Raw genomic sequence first — 22,849 nt, forward strand, 5'->3', positions numbered from 1 at the left:
CGGTGCTCCTATGGAACGGCTCAGACCGAGGAACTGCTTTTGGATTTCTGAAAACAATATTTAGTCTGTAAAAAGGGTGTCAAACATTTTTGGCATTTGATGTATCCTAAATAGTTTGCAGATGATATCACTTTTTCTGATCTGTCCTTAATTGATTGTGGGACGCGGGTGGTGCTGTGGGTTAAACCACAGAGCCTAGGACTTGTCGATCAGAAGGTCGGCAGTTCGAATCCCCGTGACGGGGTGAGCTCCTGTTGCTCGGTCCCTGCTCCTGCCAACCTAGCAGTTCAAAAGCACAAAGTGCAAATAGATAAATAGGTACCACTCCAGCGGGAAGGTAAATGGCATTTCCGTGCGCTGCTCTGGTTCGTCAGAAGCAGCTTAGTCATGCTGGCCACATGACCCGGAAGCTGTACACCGGCTCCCTCGACCAATAAAGCAAGATGAGCGCCGCAACCCCAGAGTCGGTCACAACTGGACCTAATGGTCAGGGGTCCCTTTATCTCTACCTTTAAAGAGGGAAAATTTGGAGAGAGGGAGTTTTTTTGTGTAAATATCCATGCTCTGTGGTTCCCAAAATCCAGCATCTTTCCCCCTGAAGGCCCTGTGTAGTGATTGGCAGTTGGTCTGGGGCTGCAGGCCAATGGGAGTGGGACTGGGAGGAGCCAGATAGCATCCCTTTCCCTCCCTTCCTCTCTCACAAACAATTCACAGATGACTTTCTTCCCCGCAATCTTTCTCCCTCTCACAAACAGAAACAGACACAAGCCCTTCCATCACCCTCAACAGACACAGGGTGCCATGATGACTCCCACAGGGCTGTCAGGATCAGGGTTGGATCGGCAGACTCTAATCCAGGAGGAGAAAGAAATGGGGAGGGGGTGAATGGCAGAGACCTTGGGTTGGAGGAGGGGATCTCCCCTTTCTGCCCTGACTTCAGCCACTTTGGAAGGGGGAACATGGATACCAAGACTTTGCCCAAATGTCCTGCGGAGTGGAGACCCTTGGTGGAGGTTGGAGGAGGCTTCCTGCAAGGTCTCGGGAGTGAGCATGTCACACCTCATTTTAAAAAGCTTGGCAGTTCATGTGTGGAAACTTGTTGGGACATCTTTGCCACTTCTGTCCTGAACTTCTTGCTCTGCTCTTTTAAAAAAAAATATTAACAATTTCAACATAACAAAATATCAAAACATATCATAATCATTGTTTCCCCCCTTTTTCCCCAACTCCCCATCAAACTCCCCCTCCCTCCCCCTGAGACTCCCTCAGCTCCTCTCTCTGATTTCACAACACATCTTATTCTCTGCATACTGTAAAATTGCACAAATCCTTATATTATCTATTTACTATGTTGTTGTAGTTGTTTAGTCGTTTAGTCGTGTCCGACTCTTCGTGACCCCATGGACCAGAGCACGCCAGGCACTCCTGTCTTCCTATTTACTATGTTAACATTCAATAAATTTGTGTATGTTTATTCAAAACCTGCCAAGGAGTCCAATTCATTTTGTTGTCTTTTTAAGTAATTTGTAAAAAGTTCACATTCTTCTTTGAAGTCACAGTTGTCCTTATATCGCAGTTTGTATGTCAGTTTAGCCAGTTCTGCATAGTTCATCAATTTCTCTTGCCACTGTTCTTTTGTCGGGGTTTCCTCATTCTTCCATCCTTGTGCTATCAAGACTCTTGCCGCTGTTGTAGCGTACAACTTCTTGCTTTGTTCTTGAGCACCTGAGCTGTGACTCCTGAGTCCTGTGTCTGCAGCTGAGCCTGTACCATCACATGCCCAAATAAAGGTATCTTGCTTACTTACGAGTGAGACCTTCTGCTTGTGCATTTGAATCGGGATCTAGGACACAGACATACACATAGACACCTTCACAGAAGCACCTACTTAAATTGGCTTTGCGGTTTAGATAATCACAGTTACCTATGAGTTCAATTTGCCCCTTTCCCTTTATTCCTTTTTCTGTTTGTTGAATTTGGTTAGGTAGCTGGAAAGCACAGTAGACTTTGGCCTTGGCCTCCTGATAAAGAGCTTTGCCGATAAAAGAAACAAACAAACAAATGAAAGCGCTGCTTTTAAAGGCCATCATTAACTGATTAAATCATGGCAACGACACACCTTTGAAAAACCAGCAATCAGGGTGCAATTTTCTTTCCTGAGAAAACAGGCAGGCTGAATATACCCCTGAACAACACAGCCCCAACACAAATGTGCAAGAATGCGGTAATATCAGAAACTGTTCTTTTTGTGAGAGTGAGCATGCGCTCATGCGTTGGTGCAAGTGTCTCTGTCAAAATTCGGAGCCCTGTTGAATCAGACCAATGGTTCATTCCGGCTTAGCAGGAGGAGTCAAACATCAAACATTAAAAACTTCCCTAAACAAGGCTGCCTTCAGATGTCTTCTAAAAGGCAGATAGTTTGTTTACTTGACATCTGATGGGAGGGTGTGCACAGGGTGGGCGCCACTACCGAGAAGGCCCTCTGCCTGGTTCCCTGTAACCTCACTTCTTGCAGGGAGGGAACTGCCAGAAGGCCCTTGGAGCTGGACCTCAGTGTCAGGGCTGAACGATGGGGGTGGAGACGCTCCTTCAGGTATACTGGGCTGAGGCCGTTTCGGGCTTTAAAGGTCAGCACCAGCACTTTAAATTGTTGATGACTCCTGTGCACAGCCTCACATTTCCCACTTTGGCCAGTCAGATAGGAACATAGGAAAGTCCCTTGTACTGAGTTGGACCACCAGCGCCTTTCATTATACTGAGAGGTCGATACTGGAGTCCGATGCAATCGCATTCTGTTTTTACAAGATTTATCAGGACCACGTATATCGATTTGCTTGTCTCTTCATCATGGATGAATGTGATTGCTTCCAATCTAGCTTGCCCAACTTACCTTTGTCGTGAACTCTTGATTATTTCTGTCCTTGATTTTGAGGCGCTCGTTGGCAGGAAATGTGCAAGATGCAGTTTAAGGGTTTATAACTTTGGCCTGATAATGCTAATGTCTTACAGCATCTGGAATCTGTATACTTCATTATGAATCACCCTGTATATATGGTGGTCATAGACGCCAAACCTGTCAAGGGCTGGCTGAATTAAGAGGAGTGCTGGGAGACTCCAGCCTAGGAAAGTCCCAGAGGATGAAGGCTCTGAAATGTCAGAGCTTCCGTACGACCGAGCTGTAATGGCACTCCTCCTCGCCATACCTTCGGAATCCATGGACCTCTGCTCCGATGGTGATTAACGACCTAAGCCTTTAATGAGGCATCAGGCACGCTCCCATTACCCAGAGTATCTAGACAACAGCTAAAGGAGCCGAAATACGTGCTACATTGCTACGTTTATTTCTAACTACTCAGGACAGAAAGAATATGTGTCTGCTCTCTGTGAGAGACAGTGCACAACAAGGAACAAAGAAAGAGGAAACCAGTAACATCAACATCCATCTCCTGTCTCCCATGAGACTTCCAACAGTCTGGAATGCCAACAGAGTCTTGTGACTCCAAAAACTGCACAGTGGCATAACAGAAATCTAACAAGAACCAGGGGATTGGTGGTGTGACACGGGGAACAGGTCAGAGGATGAAGGGGGAGCAGAATGATTGGAGGCTGAAGAAGCGGCTGGCTTGAACGAGAGAGATGCAGGAATTGGTCTTGTCCTGAGAGTTCAGGAACAGAACAGAATCATCGTCCCAGATGGAATGCCCTAATAACAAACACATTCTCCAAGGGACCAACACGACATGATCTGCACACGAGAGGGGGAAAGGAAAGGTTGTGAGGAAACTGCAAAAAGTAAACCAAAATATATTTGGGGGTGGGGGACTCTACAAAAACATCCCCATGAGGAGGACTGAACATGCTCAGTGGCTATGGAATGTTGATGTCATGTTGAGGCAAGGAGGGAGTAGAAAACCACAGGGAAGCGGTCACGGAATGGAGCATCTTGGGAAAGGGCTTGGCTGGGTGGCTAGCAAGCATCCTAAAGTGGAATACACAAGACGGCCACATTTTGTTGCAGACCGGTCCTGCTTGTTATTACTCTCCTTGCACTAGAAACAAGTGTTATTTATAATGAAGGCAAGGCGTATTATTGCCTACCCTTGCCTATGAATATTTTAAAAATAACTATTAAGACGGGGGGGGGAGTGTGGTATTTTTGTACCCCCATGCTGCTGAGTTCAGCGGCGGGGGTGGGAGGGAGGTGGAAACATTGCCGCCTTGCCAATACCTGCAGGAGACATTATTTTGTTTGCCTGCAGGATATAATCCTCTTTTAATTTAATTATTCAGCTTTCAGTTGTTAGGAGCTGTACTCTGGGCTAACAGCTAAGCTTTTGGTCATTTTTCTTTTTAAAAATTGGAACTCCCTTCTGTAGCCAGCATCCCATGCACAAAGTAGGATGAGAGCCATGTGTGCTGAACATTAATGTAGCCCTCTGTTGTGTGGTGTCAGTGTACAGTATTTACAGTGAATCTGAAGCAAGCCACCTGCTTTTCTCAATCTCTCCCCACCACCTGCCCAGTTATATTATCCCAGAATTTTGCAGTTTTGGTGGGACAACAGGGGTGACTGTTCATGCTGGCGATGCTCCTCACCAGTGGTATCTCCTCACCCATCCCTTGCCACCCGTTCCTTAACTCTTTCCCCCAGTTATGAATCTCTGGTGAGAAATGAATGGACCAAATAATGGATTCTGGTCAAAATAATATGTTACTCCGTTTCACACCAAGGATGGTATTGGGGGAAAGGAAACAATAAGGCACAGCATACCTGGAGGAACGTCTCCACCCCCGTCGTTCAGTCCAGACACTGAGGTCCAGCGCCAAGGGCCTTCTGGAGGTTCCCTCACTGTGAGAAACAAAGCTACAGGGAACCAGGCAGAGGGCCTTCATGGTAGTGACACCAGCCCTGTGGAACGCCCTCCCACCAGATGTCAAGGAAACAAACAACTATCTGACTTTTAGAAGACATCTGAAGGCAGCCCTGTTTAGGGAACTTTTTAATGTTTTATTGTGTTTTTAATATTGTGCTGGGAGATGGGCAGATGGGCAGGGTATAAATAAATTATTATTATTATTATTATTATTATTATTATTATTATTATTATTACAGGATCTAATCACAACAGATACGGGTGATCCTCAAAAGGGCGGGTTACCCCTAAAACAAATGGTGAAGTACTGTATTCCTTATAGACGAGACCACCGTTTCTGTCCCATCTGCCTCAAATCTCTGATTTTGCCGTGGGCATTAAAGGCAGAGGAGCTTCAATGGTGCTGCCCAACAGAGGAACCAACTTGTGAGGGAGATTGGGGGTGGGGGGCGAAGTCACGTACATGACGCTGCATGCTATGTCCCAATGTCATATCAGGGCTTGGTTTCCAGACCCTTGATCATCTCCGTCACCTTCCTCGGCCCACGTCCCAGCTTGCCAACATCCTTCTTAAATTGTGGCACCCAGAACTCCCCAAGATCGGCAAGCTACTAGTCTTTAGCCCCATACAGAGCTATTTTTCTAGACAAAGAGGTGCCGGAGCTCACCACGAACTTCTCCCTTGTTCTCTTAGAATGGCAATGGCGCCCATCTGAGAGGGGCCAGAACTGAGCTCCTTTGAGCTCCAGTTGAAAGAAAAAAAAAGCCCTGGTCCCATATCTGTCTCCATTATTTGAGCCACAGAGGAAAGGAAGACTTGGCGGTATTTCAGTGACTCTGTCAACTCACCAGGGTCCTCCAGCTTCATCAGGAGTTCTCAGAGGTCTCGATCCCACCTCCATCCATGACAACAGCAGGGCTCCCTTTAACTTCAGGCAGAGCAAGAGCTGCCTGGAGATGTGGACGGCTGATGACTACAGCATCTGGAGCCTGTCAGTGTTATGCTTCTCATCAGCCAAAGGGGCTCATTAGAGAGCAATGTGAAAGGTTTCTCCACTGCCAGGGGCTGAACAGGCTGTTTTCATGGTGCGTTCAAAGCTTTCTCTTCTCAGATAGTCACAGGAGCTAGATGTTATTGTTGTGTGTGTGTATATACAGTGGTACCTTGGAAGTTGAATGGAATCCATTCCGGAAGTCCGTTCAACTTCCAAAATGCTTGGAAACCAAGTCAAGGCTTCGGATTGGCTGCAAGAAGCTCCTTCAGTCAATCGGAAGCCGCGTAGGATGTTTAGGTTCTAAATAACGTTTTCAAACCGGAACACTCACTTCTGGGTTTGCGGCGTTTGGGTTCAACTTGCAAGGCATTTGGGATCCAAGGTACGACTGTGTATGTGTGTGTGTATGAACAGAAAATACTTTTTATGTATGCGACAACAGCAGCACATATGCTACTAGTTCAGAGATGGAAAGAAGAAAGAGTTCCTACCAGAGAGGCATGGCAGACCAAGCTGTTAGACTACGCTGAAATGGCAAAACTGACTGGAAAGCTCAGAAACCAAGAAGGCAAAAACTTCAAGAAAGAATGAAAATATTAGCAGGATTTTAATCTCACTTGTAATGTAACAAACACTGTGGATAATATGGATAGATACAAAATATAGATTATGAAATAATATGCAGCTGAGCTGAAAATGTTGATAATAGGACCCATGGAGGGGATGGTGGGAAGTCTCGAAATTCAGAGAAATCTCTTCATACAGATATGTATTTGGTATTATTATAAATTTATATTTGTAAAATCAAATTTTATATATATATATATATATATATATATATATATATATATATATATAAAATTTTGACAATATGCAAGGTCCAGACTCTTTATATTCAAAAGAACTTGATTTTCATAAACAAATAACTGAGAAGAACAGATCTACAATCTCATGCTTATTCACTTTGTTCCTTATAGAGAGCACAGGTTTCTCCCTATTAACATCCCAATTATCAACCCGGACCAGCCACACTGACACAACCTTGTCCCCAGCTGCATCCAGAGAAACCTCTCTCAGCAACCATTCTCCCATGCACGCGCGCACACACACACACACACACACACTAGAACAGAAAACAGTTAAAAACTTCAGTCACTGGAATAACAGTCACAACAGAATGGAATGCCTCTCTCATGTGACTCACAGCCAGCCAATCCCATGTGAGAGCTACTGCCAAAGAAAAATCCCATGCTAAGAATGCACAGAAATTCAACATAACCTAGGATGGCCATATGTTGGTAATCTCCTGGATGTTGCCGGGATTCAGCCATTGGAAGCAGTGTCCTGGTGGAAATCGATGCAATGTCCATGAAAATCCAGACATATGGCAACCCATATGGGAAGTGCAGATTTTGGCAAATTTGCTAAATAGTATCTCTAAAAACGCATTCATTCATTGAGATTTTGCAGGGGGTGGGGTGCACATTAAAAAAAAAGCTCAACAACTTTTGTGCCCAGATTTTCACTTTTTGAAATACGGCAACCCAAACATAAGGAAACATTCCCATTTCGGGAAATTTTAATCCATTATCTTTAACCAGAGAGGTTGTCCTTAGAAAAGAAACCACACTTGGGACAGAAGGGTTTGGTCCCATTTCCCTGAACCCTTTTGGAGTGGCACGCGATTCAACTTGGAATCCGTTTTGCTGACATTTATTTCATATATAGTTAAGAGTATTCGCAATTGCAGGCTTGATTCAAACTAGTCCTTGGCAAAACGGGACAGCCATACTTTCTCCTCAAGAATGCAGCCGTGGGATAAAGCCGTACCATGCCCGGCTCCAACATCCAAGGGATCCAAATTGAGACACGTGGTTTTGGGTCAGCTGATCTGGCGTGAGCCAGCTGACTCGCACCAAAAGGCGGGACATCCCAGGATCCAATCAGAAGCCAGGATGGCTTCTGTAATTCTGGAATGCCACACTGAAATCTGGGTGGTTTGCCAGTATGTAGCCATGCTCCCTTGGGCATGCTGTCCCAGGAACACAGCCTGGTTGCTGAAAACAACCCACAATCTGAAATGGCAGCAAGACTTTTTATTGCTAAGGGATGGAGAGATGAAACCTCAGCCACTACATATTTAAATATACAGTGGTACCTCGAGTTACAGACGCTTCAGGTCACAGACGCTTCAGACTCCGCTCATCCAGAAATATAACCTTGGGTTAAGAACTTTGCTTCAGGATGAGAACAGAAATTGTGTGGCAGCAGAGGGAGGCCCCATTAGCTAAAGTGGTACCTCAGGTTAAGAACAGTTTCAGGTTAATAACGGACCTCCAGAACGAATTAAGTTCTTAACCCGAGGTACCACTGTAAGCAGAAAACTCTTGAAATCTGTCTGCCCCTGAAAGTCATGTTTGCAAAGGACAATGCAAAATGGGGGGCTCAGTAGGGGCAATATATGGTCCAGGTTAAAGGTAAAAGTAAAGGGACCCCTGACCGTTTACCTTCCCACTGGAGTGGTACCTATTAATCTACTTGCACTATGATGTGCTTTCAAACTGCTAGGTTGGCAGGAGCAGGGGCCGAACAACGGGAGCTCACCCCGTCGCGGGGATTCGAACCGCCGACCTTCCGATCAGCAAGTCCTAGGCTTTGTTGTTTAACCCACAGCGCCAACCGCGTCCCAATATGGTCCAGGATACACAATACTAAAAATGCAGGCCAAACCCAGTGTGCATTAGTGCTGATGGTAATGGGCAAAAATGAACATGATTTATGTTTGTAGAGTGGTACATTTACAGAAGGAGGCCCTTCTGCACCTCACTTTGGAAATGTACCCCTGCTGGATGAAAAATGCTGCAATGAAAGAAAGCAATTTTCTTTCAGCTGTGGGCGACTTAATTAAACAATAAGATATGACAGATGTCTATTCAGTCTTACCTACATCAGCACATCTAGGCAGAGATTAATACACCCAAATGTACGCATTAGCACCTAACCTCGGTAACTGACAGCACCCTTTTATAAACCCAGAAGTGAGCTCGACTGAGTTCAACCACAGAGTCTAGGACTTGCCGATCAGAAGGTCAGCGGTTTGAATCCCCGCGATGGGGTGAGCTCCCATTCCTCGGTCCTTGTTCCTGCCAACCTAGCAGTTCGAAAGCACGTCAAAGTGCAAGTAGATAAATAGGTACCGCTCCAGCGGGAAGGTAAACGGCGTTTCCATGCGCTGCTCTGGTTCGCCAGAAGCGGCTTAGTCATGCTGGCCACATGACCCGGAAGCTGTACACCAGCTCCTTCGGCCAATAAATGAGCACCGCAATCCCGGAGTTGGCCACAACTGGACCTAATGGTCAGGGGTCCCTTTACCTTTTTAAGTAGGTGCTCAAGACTGCAGACTATTTATTGCATGTTACTAGAGAGCTGGGTTTGTATGACCAAAACTCCATGGGCTTCCCTTTTAGTTTCCAAAGCAATATCTTGAAAAACTACAACCACTCAATGTGGCTCTAATTTCTTAAAATGTACAGGTTACTTTTAATGATGCTGAATCTGTATGCCAATAAAGGTTGGTTGATGGATGTTGAATCTGAAATATTTCAAACACCAGAGCTTAGTGGACTTTAGAGCTATTGGACTATATGGAGATGGCGAAATTGACAGCAAAAATAAGAGAGCAAGAAGATGAAGCGTTTGTAGAAGAGTGGAGACCCTTTTTGGACTATCTGAGAAAATATTATACTCAAATGAAATCGCAGGCAGGACTGGGACTATAAGCAAAGGAATAAGAATGAGAAGGGAATGCAACATGGGATATATGTTATAGAAATAATTGTTACATTTAATGCAGTAGATAAAGGACTTAAACAGAAACATCACGTAAGTAAGGATGGGAAATCAAAATGTTAAGCATGGAAGCTGAATAGAATTTGTTTAATTGTATGAAAATCAATAAGAAAATATGGGAGGAGGGGACACCAGTGTTTTTGTGTGTGTCATTCCAATACTGCTTTGCACTTTCTGATGAAAGGGACAAGGAAGAATCTAACCACACACACACACACACACACACACACACACGATGACATTCAGACCAAAAAGAAAAAGCGAGGAAAATTAAAGGATTTTTGCATTATGTAATTTTTTTGACCCTTTTACTTTGTGTTGCTTGAAATTATTCAGTAACAAATAGGACAAGATGTGGAGTATTAAACTGTCTATCACACACACTTTGAATTCCAGATGCTAAAAGCACACTCCATCCTATAATATTTGGAAAATCCTCTCCGATCTGTGCACCATAAGGATGAATAATCTACATGGGACCGAGGAAAATCCGTCTAGTTCTTTGAAGAATTATGATAGTCAGTATATCTGTCTTAATGAACGTCGATCTTATACCACCCATTGTTTTCCAGCATCGGTGTGGAGATGACCTCATGAAGCCAGGTCTTCCGTCGTGAGGGGGGTTTACAATTTATAGGGACTGCAAACCAATCCCTGAGTAATCTAACCCATGTGTCTTTGAGTTGCATTTCAGGGTACACATGTGAGGGAAGCTACTTACCAGAAACAAGCCTTTGCAGGATAAGGGCATTTTTGCCCGATCGTAAATCTCCCAGCAAACCGTTAGATGTTAACGGATCAATTGGGTGCCTTGGATTGGTTTAATTTATTTTGATACATTTAATTTAAAGCGGCCTGTCTTCTCAGCAGCCTATTAACCTGAGGTTGAACTCTTCCTGTAAAGTGAGGGTAGGCAAAAGCTCTTTCCGAAAGCAGTCTGGGTTTGTGGGAGCTGCACATTCACACAGGAGCAAAGGGTTGCTGTCGGCTAACTTTTACTCAGCGTGGAGCCCTCGAAAGCAATGGAGCTAAGTTTGTCATGGCCATCGATTTCAATGGATCTCCTCCAAGTCAATTGAACACAACCGAAAACATTTTGCTGGCATAAGCGCTTGATTTTGAAGTGTGTATGTCATTTTCCCGAGTTTTGTGATGCAGTTCTCTGGCCAGATAATGTATATGAAAAAATGTATATATTGGCCCAGAGATGGAAAGAAGATAAAGTCCCTAGTAGAGAAGAATGGCAAATTAAGTTGACTGATTATTCCGAAATTGCCAAAATGACCGGAAGAATCAGAAATCAGGAAGACCAAAAGTTTAATAAGGAATGGGGAAATTTTATAACTTATCTTAAAAACCATTGTAAACAGTTAAAATCATTAGTAGGATCGGAAGTTGAATTTTGCATATAATGGAGATGTAAAATTTTGGATTATCATAAAAGATGCAGGAAGAAATGATTAACAATGGGGCCCACAAAGGGAAGGAGGGAAGTCCAGGAGATTCTTTGGAGTCTTGTTCTTATGTTGCATCTTGGATATGGGATTGCAAGACATTAATCTGAAAAACCAAATAAATAAATTCTTAAATAATAAAAAAATGCATATATTAGCCAAACTCCATACAAAATGTATAGCTTTAGGGGCAAATGCTTTGCAGAAATGTGTCTAGAGGCATGTGCCCTAAAATGCTGACATATTTTCAGGAGAACCTTTTTTAAAAAAAACCACAAACTGATGCGGAAACATGGGAGAAAATTTGAAACCAAGAGTAACCGAAATGGGTAGATTTTTACATCTCTTAACGCAGTGGTGTAGCATGGAGGAAGGCACAGAAGCGGTTGCGCTGGGCACAAAATTGTTAGGGGCACAAAATTTCAACACCTGGTGCTGCCTCGATACAGCTATGTGCTTCCGTCGCTGGGCTCCATTGAAAACGACTTCTCCATGCAAACCAGGAAGTGACCTCCCCAGACAACCGAACAACTCTTCTTTTCTTATCTGCAGCTGCAATCTCCTGGGAGACGCAGATGCTGTTAGGCTCTTGAATGCGCATGAATACGCCATCCATTTCCCTTCCTCCCACCCGCGGCCCCGGGTACTGGCAACTCACGCTATGCCACTGCCTTAACCTGCCATCACCATGCCATTATTTAGGACTGGAGCTCTTCATTCCTTTGGGAAGTGCAGCGTGCCATGCCTCCCATTTTCCTGGGCTCTTAAATGCTTCTTTATTTGAACCTGGTCCTTGCCCAGTGACAGTCTTGGGTGAGCACTTTGATAAGAGTTCTGCACAATGTTTACTATGTGTAACTGGAGAGGACATGAGTTGTTGTTTTGCTCCTCCTCTTTTCTCTGGCTTGGTGGTGGTTTAGGCTGATGCCCATTGTATATGTCGACGTATAATATAGAAAAAGCAAAGAAGGAGAAAGCAGAGTTTGAAGTTCTATCATCCGACAGTCAGAGCCAGCTTTGTAAAGAAACAAATCTTCTGGGTAACTGAAGACCACACTTTCCCCCTTTCCATTTCCTCTCAGTTGTGTAGATTATTCATTTTAAGACACAATATTTTGAAAGATGTATCTGGATTTAGAGGGCTGTATGGCCCTCCAAATATTGCTGGACTACAGTTCACATCATCCCTGACCATTGACCATGCATGGTGGGAATTAGAGTCCAAGAACACCTGAATCCCTACTCTTCCTCTGCAGCCATTTCCTGTTCTTCCTTTGTACAGTTGTACCTTGGGTTAAGTACTTAATTCGTTCTGGAGATCTGTTCTTAACCTGAAACTGTTCTTAACCTGAAGATCACTTTAGCTAATGGGGCCTCCCGCTGCCGCTGTGCTGCCAGAGCACAATTTCTGTTCTCATCCTGAAGCAAAGTTCTTAACCTGAAGCACTATTTCTGGGTTAGCAGAGTCTGTAACCTGAAGCATAAGTAACCTGAGGTACCACTGTATTCAAGTCTTCAATCATTGCAAACTTTTTAAAAATGCCTGCCAGCCGATATCAAAACCTCTTTATTGCTGTATGTCCACATTTATCTGTATATAACATCTGAAATATGTGTGTGTGGTGACTTGCTAAATAAAATCTGTTCTAGGTGAAATGGAAATGATTGAAAGCTTTTCCTCTGTCGGTGACACTGAAATGCGTGGTTGACATTAACAAGAAGCTAGAAAGATGCTTCTTTGCTTGGTTTCTCTCCTCCCTCCTGTCTCCACAACATTCTTCAAACAGAAGAGTATCAGAAAGACAACAGCTTGGTTAATAAGGAAGGTCTGGGAAATGTCCGACAACGCAGCCCTGTGTATGCTCAGTGGTTCTGACTTCACAATTACTCATCTTCAGAAGCAGTCCTGCTATGATAAAATAATAGCTAAAAATAACGTCTCCATGTTCACAGGTAGGAACACTCCCATTGGTAGACGATGGAGACACACAACAGGAGTTGAGATTCTTGTCATGCACAGCAAATGGACAGCCTAAGCACATTGGGTTAGCCAGCAGTTTGATGGCACTTAGGGCTCACCCAAACTTCGTTTGGTGCCACACTTTCCAGGCACAGATTTGGACTTTAAAACACAGCAGAGACTGTCATAGCTTTAAGAAATATGGTTTATTCACCTGTTTACAGCTTCAGTCTGCATGGAGGGAGTCCTGATCTTGCAGCATGGTCTATTCAAGAGGGGTTGGTTCTCTCCACAGCAGTGCAGCCCTGATGTCCAAGCCAGCCTTCAGCCATCCTGCCCAAGATGGATCCCAGTCTTTTCTCTCTCTTCTTCCCAGAACACCTTGCTCAAAATTCTATTTTCCTGTCACTTCAAATGCACATCCCTTGGTAACATCTGTCTCCCCAGGCCAAATAATTCCTCTCAGATGGCCCACGGACACCTTTTGTCACGTTAACAGTTTTGCTCTTCATTAGGCCAGACAGGCTAGTTTGCATAACTCTGCAGCTTGTACTTTCAGCCACATCCCAATTAATCAAAATCCTACCATTTATTAATTTTTATGGTTTAGCTCCCCAAATCTATAACAGCTACATTCTTTGATTAGCTTAACAGAAGGAGAATCTATCTTAAGCTTTTAATATTGGTTCCACCAGATTTATTTTTTAGCCAATGTGCCCTTTCTCATCCACCACGTATGGATGCAGTTTATATCTTCTTTTGGATGTTTCCAACATTTCAAAGGGATTGTGCAATATACTTTGAGCCTTTAAAAACATGCCCTATATTTCTGCAGAGTAAAAATTGCCTCATGCCCACGATCATCATCTTGCCTAGAGGTTCCACTTTTCATTCTAGGGGTGTTCAGTGGTTGCAGAACAACCTGGTGTTCACCAAAATGTAGGCAAATTTCGTCTTTTTAAAATTTATTTATTTTAATTATCCTTTCAAGTTTATACATTTCACTAGTTTTTTACATTTCACTACTTTTACATTCATTTTGACATTTCAAAACTTGACTTCCTTCCCCCTCTTCTTTGGTTCCTTAAATTTGTTTTTAATACTTTCTGCATATCCAAATTAACTTAATTTGCTCAATTATTCATCTTCTTTAAATATATAGGCTTCTAAAACTGTATGTTGTTACAATAATCCTGCCAATGTTTATAATTTATCTGTAAATATTCAATAAACCATTTCCATTCTTTTATTTTAAAAATTGTTATCTTGATTTCTTACTCTTCTGGTAAGTTTCACCATTTCTGCATATTCCATAAGTTTTTGTATCCATTCTTCCTTTACTGGGATTTCTGCTTCTTTCCAATGTAGGCAAATTCTTTTTTCTTTTAAAGAAAGAAGGAAATGGGTTGACTTTGAATTAAATTGGGAAACGATTGATATTGAGGGCAAAAATCCCGTCTCCTTCAGTGCAACTGGATTTTCCATGTCTGCGGCTGACTTAGTTTTTCTACAGCAGCTCAGCACACCCTATTAATCACAGTCTGATCCAGCTAAGAGACACAGCTGCATGTCTAGTCAGAATGACTTAGTGTCAGCACCACAAAAAATGAGAAGATCTAGCTGTATGGCATACAATACTCAGACTTACATTTCAATAATAATTCCAGGAGAGAGGCCTCCGAAGCTTCCTTAATTCTGCAAAGTTCACGTACGGCCTCCATTCTTCAACTTGTTTGTGCATAACCATATCATCGTTTGAATATTTGCATGTGTGTGTCTCGGGAGATATGCAGCTTTTCAAGGTGAATTTGCAGGAAGGAGCTGAGGATAAAGACTGCCAAAAGTGATCTTTCCCTGACGGAACATCTCAAACATTTTGCATCCGACTTCTCCGAATAGAAGGATCCGCCGGCAGATGTCTGCGCGATTTCTTTGTTTTGTTTTGCTGCGGTCTGTTGTTTTTGTCAGTTTCGTACGTCTCCCTGTCAATGGAATGTAAAGAAATGACACTCAGCTGACAGTTAAGGGAGAAGAAGATTGGAAGGAACTGAAATGGATGGCAGAATGTTGTGGGAAGAGTGAGGGATGGCATATAAAAGAAAGATGGGGTCTTAGTGGTTCTAAGGTAGGGTATTCTATTCACACCAACAATGGTTTAATAGCAGCAAACAAACTTTACACATGCTGCACACAAGCCCCTGCCTGAAGCCCCTTTTCCTTTACAATGGAGCCATCTGGACAGGCCAGTTTGCTTTGCAGAAGGGACAGGGAGGCAGGGAATGTTAAACTGTCATGGGCTGGTTGGACACAGAGGAAAAGTGGGAGGACCCAGCTGGGGAACCACCCAAGGAAGAAGGCTCAGAGCCCAGGAAGTGTTGGTGGGATGATGAAGAGAAGACTGGGGGGACGAGGTATTGGAAGTTGAGCCGTTAACAGGGCTTAGTGTGATGTCCTGGGATTCAGACTCGGAGGCTGAACCTGAGGAATCCCAACCTGCACAGGATTCCCCGCCTCCAGAACCAGCTGGGGCATAAGCCTGAAGGGTTCTCACCTGTGCTGGATCCTCAGGTGCAGGCACCAGCTGAGCCTGCTCTGGCTCCTGAGGTGATGGAGGACCCATTGCCTGCAGGTGCTCCACTCTCAGCCCCGTCAGGGGAAGGTGAGGTTGCCTCTGGGTCCGGTACCCCTCCTGCCTCTCCAGAGCTGCAGAGGCTCAGGGCAGAAGAGGCGGAGGGAACTAAGTTCCCACAGGAGGAGTGCTCGCCTCCAGGCCAGGAGAGGCGAGTCACCTGAGGATCGGGGCCGCCCTATGCCTCGGGGCAGATAAAAGCCAGCCAGCCCCAGTCCCAGGTTGTGGGAGCAACATTGTTGGTAGCCAGTTCCTGCCTGCACCCTGTCCTGCTCTCCTGCCGGAGTTCCTGACCTCACCCGACTCCCTGCCTTGGACCCAGCTTCAGCTTTGACGGACTGCCTCCATGCTGCACCTTCGACTTCAGACTGGACTCGGACCTCGCCTCACGGTTAACCCACGAGACCAGCACACTTAGTGAAGTCCAGAATCAGAGGTGGAAGCTGAAGCAGGAGAGGTGGGAGGATGAGATATTCGTTCAACTCGTGAAGAGTCAAGGGTGTCTCCTGCTCCTGCTGTGACAAGCTCCCCTCCCCACTTGCCTCCCAGAACCAGAAGAGGCATGGAAAGGGCGGGGGAGAGATTGGCAATGCACAGATGCAGTCTCTCGATTGCTTAGGGGGAAAACTCTGAAGAGGAGGGCACTTAGGCAGCTGTGGGGAGGCAGGGACCTTCAGTCTCAGCAACTGCTTCATGGGGATGCAGGTGGCGCTGCACTCTAAACCACAGAACCTCTTGGGCTTGCCGATGAGAAGGTCAGCAGTTCGAATCCCCGCGACGGGGTGAGCTCCTGTTGCCCTGTCCCAGCTTCTGCCAATCTATCAGTTCGAAAGCACACCAGTGCAAGTAGATAAATAGGTACCGCTATGGCGGGAAGGTAAACAGCATTTCCATGTGTGTTTTACATATTTTTAATTTTTTTTTAATGCAATGATTTTGTATACACAAAGAAAGAAAACAAGATAACGTTTTTCTCCGGCTCGTCATATTCTATCAGTAAAAAGGTAAAGGGACCCCCGACCATTAGGTCCAGTCATGATCGACTCTAGGGTTGTGGCACTCATCTTGGTTTATTGGCCGAGGGAGCCAGGGTACAGCTTCCAGGTCATGTGGCCAGCATGACTAAGCCGCTTCTGGCAAACCAGAGCAGCGCACGGAAACACCGTTTACCTTCCTGCTGGTGCGGTACCTATTTATCTACTTGCACTTTGATGTGCTTTCGAACTGCTAGGTTGACTCTGAATCAAACATTGGGCCATTGTCCATCCCTATTTATTCCAGAAAGAGGACAAAATGCAGGAGAAGGAGGTCCAGGTCGGTCTTGTTTTGAACAGCTGCTGCTCCTTGAAGGTTTCAGGAGGACTTTTGCATGGCTGGAGCGATGGGGAAGCGTAAGAGCTACAGAGAGATGTCCGAATGGAGGAGGAGCTGCAGCCTTTGGGGAATAAGAGATTTTAACATTCCAAAAAATAAGAAAGGGGAACCCTGTGAAGCTGGTGGTGCTTTGGCAAGTGGCCATGGTGGAATTAATGTGGCCCATTTTGTAACAAGGGCTGGTCTGGAACAACTGGGCTGCTGCGTTCTTTTCACTGGTTGGCAAAATTCAAAGCTGGTGCTTTTCTGAGAATGTTGACTCTCTTAACTGTGCCAAGAAGGCAGTGGAGAATTTATTCAATCTTCACAGGGCCTTGAGCATTCCAAGATAAAAATATCTTGAACTGGGGCTTTAGATCGCAAGGAACTATTTCTCTCTCCATCTCTCCCCCCTCCCCCCAGCCCCCGCCTTTAAAATCAAAACTTGGCTAAGCTGATGGACTACGCCGAATTGGCAAAGCTGACCGGAAAGCTCAGGAACCAAGAAGACAAAAACTTCAAGAAAGAATGGGGAGGTTGGGATTATAATTTATTTAGGAGACCACTGTAAACAGATGAAAACTTTAGCAGGATTTTAATCGCACTTGTAATGTAACAAATATGATGGTTGATATGGATAGATATAATATACGGACTATGATGTAATATGCAGCTGAAAACGTTGACATTAGGACCCACTGATGGGATGGGGGGAAGTCGCAAGATTCAGAGAAATCTCAAAATATAGTTATGCATTCGGTATTGTTATAATTTTTTGTTTTGTAAAATCCAATAAAAAGTATTTATAAACAAATTAAATTAAATTCAAACTTGGGTTAAAAGCGGCAGCAGCTGGGGGCACCGATGTAAGGGAGGGTTGTGCTTTGATGCTACTTTGTTACTGTAATGGTTCTATGGGGTTGCTCGTGCGTAAATCGGCGCCACACCTGGCTGGCACCACACCTGAGTGAACCCTTTCTGTCCGGACAGCCAGTCACCCGTGGCTGTCTCAATCGCTGGCAGAATCCATCAGTGGGCGTTTCTTGAACTTCTTCCAGCAAAGAAGCTCTTTGACGCCTAGTCTCTGCCTACTCTCCCTGTGCGGAAGCCTTTGCGCAGGGAGGGTATGGGCAGCGGAGGACCCGTGCTCTCCCCGCTGGTCTCCAGCGAGGAGTCATGGAGCCACCTCGCCGATTCCCCCATCTGCCCCCCTTCTCCACTGGTGCTACGCTGATTTCCTTCCCCAGAAGATGGGCTGCTTCTCTCCCTCCCGGGACGCTCTCCGGAATCCCTCTGGAGCCCTCCCTCTCCCTTTGGCTCCGATGGCAGTTCCCTGACAGTTACACTTTGAGAAAAAGGACAGACCGCCACACTCCTAGTTTGTTTTTGTTTTTGCTGTGGTATATTATGGTCAGAGGCCTCCTAAAACGATTAAACCAGCACAATAAGTTTCAGCTGGTGGATGAGTGCGGAATAAAGAGCACCCAGCATCAGTTTGTACAGCTATTCTTTTACTTAATTTATTTATATTCGCTGCTTTTTGTTGTAAACGTCCCCCAAACAGTTTCCATATAGCAAACCAAACAGTATGAATAACATATATGAACTAAAGTTTAACATGGCAGCATTTTGAAAAAGGAAACACAACGGTTCGAACTGAGATTAAGGCAGACAGTAAACAAGGGCGGCTTCCGAGTGGTCCTATGAACAAGTGGTTCTTTGTCATAAAATGAAATCCCCTTGGAGATGTGGCAATCCAAACATCTAAGATGCCACCTCCTCAGTGATGAGACAGGTAGTGACCATGGAGATGGCCTTTTGGAGGGCAATGTCTGCAGATCATCTTCCTCAGGAAAGGGCCATGTGGAGACAGGCGATTCCTCTGGTACTCTGCTCTCAAGAGGTAGAGGTCTTTCAGAACCAGCATTTTGAATTATCTCTTTATTCATTATTTACCCCGCCTTTCCTCCAAGGACCTCGAGGCAGCAAACGCGGAGTCTCCTTCCTCCATTTTGTCTTCACCGCAACCCTGGGAGGTAAGTCAGACTGAGAGAGAGAAGGACTGGCCCAAGGTGGCCTAGCAAGCTTCACAATCAAGGCTCCATCTACATAGCTATGAAAAACGCTATGAAAATGCTCTGGGAAAATCTTCTGATTAACAACCTTAAACAACCTTAAAATGTCAATGACTTCCCTTCTTCTCTTTCCATGGTTCAATTTGCATATCATAAATCCCTGCATATTTTACATAAACCAAACCATTCAGTATTCCATTATTACCTCCATCAAAACTTGTTTAACCTGTTGAATTTATCTTAATGCTGCCAACGTTTTCAAGTGTACACAATTTCCCCCCATATATTCAATAAATATTTTCCAATCTTCTTTAAACGTATGTTCTTCTTGTTCTCTTATCCCTGACCACTGGTCCTGTTAGCTAGGGATGATGGGAGTTGTAGTCCCAAAACATCTGGAGGGCCGAGTTTGCCTATGCCTGTTCTATATGTTAGGTCCACAAGCTGCGCATATTCCATCAGTTTAAGTTGCCATTCTTCTTTAGTTGGGACCTCATTCGTCAATCTCATCGTCTCTCCTATGGGTGTTGCTACGTGCCCTTTGTCTTTGAGCTCTTTGCTCTCCTACTTTCAAGGCTCGCCAGGTTTTGGGAGACGGAGGGTCTGGAATGATTTCTGAAGACACTGTGTCCATCAGCTGTCACTCCCCTGGTGCTTCCTCTTCCTCCTCCTCTCCCAATATTTTCCAACTTTCCCCCTCATCTGCCTTTGAGCTTTGACCTCCCTCAAACCCCTGTTGTAAATCTCAACTGTCGTCATCTTCTTTGCAAGGGTCAGGCTGGGAAGGCGGTCTCCTCCATTCCTCCTCTGCCCGGTCCCTGATTGTTGCTCAGTGAAGCACCTTATTCCAGCTCAGGAACTCTGAGGCAACCTAATTTAAGAAGAGAATGTCGGAAGAGATTTGGATGACGTCTCTTCTGCTGCCCCTACTTAATAACGAAGCTAGATTTAGCATCCCGATAATTAAAAAGAAGAACTTTGGAAGAAACGAGACATTGTCTGTGGAAAGCTGGAAATTAAAAAGACGATGAGGAATGATCCCTATGTCTTATTCAGAAGTCCAGTCTATATTTAACACCTTGTGCGTGAGGAACTATTAGGTCTGTTCCATCATTTGTCTCTGTGCAAACTGAGTGTATAGATAAGGATAGAAGCTTAAAGGAGGAAGTAGATAAAGGAGGAAGTAGATAAAGAAAAGTTTTTTGCTCCTTCTCTCATAATGTTAAAACTCAGAGGCATTCAGTGAAGCCAAATCTTGGAAGTTTCGGGACAGACAAAAGAAAGTAAGTTTTCTTTTTTCCTAATTTTTTATTTGCTCAACACATAACAAAAAAAGGACAAATTACACCATAATAAGAATACCATCAGTCATGCCTTATATAAAGAATTAATATAAATTTCATAATCCATAAACTGTAACGGTCTCTTCCATTTAAATCCGACTTCCGATCTACTCCATAAATTGAATTAAAAAGAAAGTAAGTTTTCACACAGTGCATAGTTAAACTATGGACCTCGCTCCTGCAGGAGCCAATGATGGAAGATGAAGCTTCTAGCTATTATGGCTCTTATGTTTCGGGCCTGTGGAAACAGGAGAGGAGGGAGCCCAAGAGTCAGAGATGAGTCAGGCTGGTGAAAAAGCCAGGGGGTCTTCCTCTGCTATTATGACAAGCTCCCCTCTCCCTGGTTTTCCAGGACCAGGAGTGGTATGAAGTGGGAGGAGAAAAGGCAGGGATGCAGGCATAGTCTCAGATTGCTTGGGAAAGGCCTGGGAGAGGAGGTGACAGGCAGCTGTGGGAGGTTGGGGACCTTCACTCTCCACAACTGCTTCACACGGGCTTGAACGCGGGCAAGAAAGGCCAAAGAAGAGTCCTTTTGGACTCAGAGCTGTCCATGGAGGCCCAGGTCAATTCTGTGTCCAGGGCAGCTGTCTACCAGCTCCATCTGGTACACAGGCTGAGACCCTACCTGCCCGCAGACTGTCTCGCCAGAGTGGTGCATGCTCTAGTTATCTCCCGCTTGGACTACTGCAATGGGGCTACCTTTGAAGGTCACCCAGAAACTACAACTAATCCAGAATGCGGCAGCTAGACTGGTGACTGGGAGTGGCCGCTGAGACCATATAACACCAGTCCTGAAAGACCTACATTGGCTCCCAGTACGTTTCTGAGCACTTCAAAGTGTTGGTGCTGACCTTTAAAGCCCTCAGTGGCCTTGTTCCAGTATACTTAAAGGAGCGTCTCCATCCCCATGGTTCACTGAGGTCCAGCTCCAAGGGCTTTCTGGCAGTTCCCTCACTGTGAGGTTACAGAGAACCAGGCAGAGGGCAGAGGGTCTTCTCGGTAGTGGTGCCCACCCTGTGGAATGCCCTCCCATCAGATGTCAAGGAAAGAAACAACTGTGTGACTTTTAGAAGACATCTGAAGGCAGCCCTGTTTAGGGGAATTTTTAATGTTTAATGTTTTATCGTGTTTTTAACATTCTGCTGGGAACCCAGATGGACAGGGCATAAATAAATTATTATTATTATTATTATTATTATTATTATTATTATTATTATTATTCTCATTAGATCCGGCATGCCTGAGCAGGTCCTGTTCCTTCTAATAAAGATTTAACTTCACTTCCTCTGTGTGATTTGTTGCCTAAGCTGACTGGGAGCAGCTCTCCAGAGTATTGAATGGGGTGTCTCCCAAGGAAACCTGGATAAACCAGCAACTGAATCTGGGATCTTTTGCATGCTCTACGACCAGGTCCTGGCCCTTCTTGAGGAATTCCTGAACAATTGTCATTCTTGTTGCTGAGAAGACGGAACTGGAAACGGAATCCCCTTTCTGAAAGTTTCCCGATGGACTAATGCATACAGTCTGCAGCTCCCCAGATCCAACTGCTAAAAAACACTTGATATATAATGAATTGAAAAGGAAGTTCAAAATAACTTTTATTTTTTTTAAAAAAACAGAAGCTTTTCTTTTGGGAATTTTATAGAAATTTATTTATGTATGCGACTACAGCAGCAAGAATGTTACTTGCCCCAAAGTGGAAAGAAGCAGAAGTCCCAGTAAAGGAAGAATAGACACAAAAACTTATGGAATATGCAAAAATTGCAAAACTTACCAGAAGAATAAGAAATCAAGATAACAAACTTTTTATAAAAGAATGGAAATGGTTTATTGAATATTTACAGATAAATTGCAAACAGATAAAAACATTAGCAGGATTATTGTAATAACCTGCAGTATATATTTAAGAGGATATATTTAAAGTAGATAATTAAATGAGCAAGTCAAATGAATTTGGATATGCAGAAGATATTAAAAAATAAATTTAAGGAACCACAGAAAGAGGGGGAAGGAAGTCAAATTTTGAAATGTGAAGTGGATTGTAAAGCTAGTGAAAAGTATAAATTTGAAAGGAATAAATAAAATACAGTGGTACCTCGGGTTAAGTATTTAATTAGTTCTGGAGGTCAGTTCTTAACCGGAAACTGTTCTTAACCTGAAGCACCACTTTAGCTAATGGGGCCTCCTGCTGCTGCTGCACTGCCGGAGCACGATTTTTGTTCTCATCATGAAGCAAAGTTCTTAACCCGAGGTAGTATTTCTGGGTTAGTGGAGTCTGTAACCTGAAGCGTATGTAACCTGAAGCATATGTAACCCG

This window comes from Podarcis erhardii, assembly GCF_964252035.2.
Source record: "Podarcis erhardii genome assembly, chromosome: 12".
NCBI lineage: Eukaryota > Metazoa > Chordata > Lepidosauria > Squamata > Lacertidae > Podarcis > Podarcis erhardii.